Below are 1,707 nucleotides of genomic sequence, written 5' to 3'. Positions count from 1 at the left end.
CACTGACTATTCTTACTGTCTATGTTTTGAACCATTCCTGTGACACTAGTTATAGATTCCGATGCTTCACTTCAGGTTTACTGTATACCTCTGACCTTCTTATTGACGATGTAACACAGAAATTGCATCGGAATTAAATACAAAAGGCACAATGCCGACTCAAGTACAAGAAGACTGGCTCTTCTTACTGTCTATGTGTTGAACCATTTCTGTGACACTAGTTATAGATTCCGATGCTTAACTTCAGGTTTACTGTATCCCTCTGACCTTCTTATTGACGAAGAAACACAGATATTGCATCGGATTAAATACAAAAGGCACAATGCCGACTTAAGTACAAGAAGACTGACCCTTCTTACTGTCTATGTTTTGAACCATTCCCGTGACACTAGTTATAGATTCCGATCTTTCACTGCAGGTTTACTGTATCCCTCTTACCTTATTATTGACGATGAAACACAAAAATTGCATCTTAATTAAATACAAAAGGCACAATGCCGACTTCAGCACAAGAACACTGACTCTTCTTACTGTCTACGGTTTGAACCATTCCTGTGACACTAGTTATAGATTCCGATGCTTCAATTCAGGTTTACTGTATCCCTCTGGGCTTCTTATTGACGATGAAACACAGAAATTGCATCGGAATCATATACAAAAGGCACAATGCCGACTTAAGGACAAGAAGGCTGACTATTCTTACTGTCTATGTTTTGAATCATTCCTGTGACACTAGTTATAGATTCCGATGCTTCACTTCAGGTTTACTGTATCCCTTCCACCTTTTTACTGACGAAGAAACACAGAAATTGCATCTTAATTAAATACAAAAAGCACAATTGCGATTTAAGTACAAGAAGACTGCTTCTTCTTACTGTCTATGTTTTGAACCATTCCTGTGACACTACTTAAATATTCCGATGCTTCACTTCAGGTTTACTGTATCCCTCTGACCTTATTATTGACGATGAAACACAAACATTGCATCTTAATTAAATACAAAAGGCACAATGCCGACTTCAGTACAAGAACACTGACTCTTCTTACTGTCTATGGTTTGAACCATTCCTATGACACTAGTTATAGATTCCGATGCCTCACTTCAGGTTTGCTGTATCCCTCGGACCTATAGGTTTGCTGTTTCCCTCGGACTTTCTTATTGACGATCAAATACAGAAAATCCATCGGAATTAAATACAAAAGGCACAATGCCGACTTCAGTACAAGAACACTGACTATTCTTACTGTCTATGTTTTGAACCATTCCTGTGACACTACTTATAGATTCCGATGCTTCACTTCAGGTTTACTGTATCCCTCTGACGCTCTTATTGATTATGAAACACAGAAGTTGCATCCGAATTAAGTACAAAAGGCACAATTCCGACCCAAGTACAAGAAGACTGGCTCTTCTTACTGTCTATGTTGTGAACCATTCCTGTGACACTAGTTATAGATTCCGACGCTTCACTTAGGGTTTACTGTATCCCTCTGACCCTCTTATTAACGATGAAAGACAGAAATTGCATCGGAATTAAATACAAAACGCACAATGCCGACTCAAGTACAAGAAGACTGGCTCTTCTTACTGTCTATGTTTTGAACCATCTCTGTGACACTAGTTATAGTTTCGGATGCTTCCCTTCAGGTTTACTGTAACCCTTTGACCTTCTTATTGACGATGAAAAACGTAAATTGCATCGGAAT

Source organism: Schistocerca piceifrons, unplaced genomic scaffold, assembly GCF_021461385.2.
Source record: "Schistocerca piceifrons isolate TAMUIC-IGC-003096 unplaced genomic scaffold, iqSchPice1.1 HiC_scaffold_2396, whole genome shotgun sequence".
NCBI lineage: Eukaryota > Metazoa > Arthropoda > Insecta > Orthoptera > Acrididae > Schistocerca > Schistocerca piceifrons.
The sequence above is the reverse complement of the archived record's forward strand: the minus strand, read 5'-3'. Positions refer to the sequence as shown.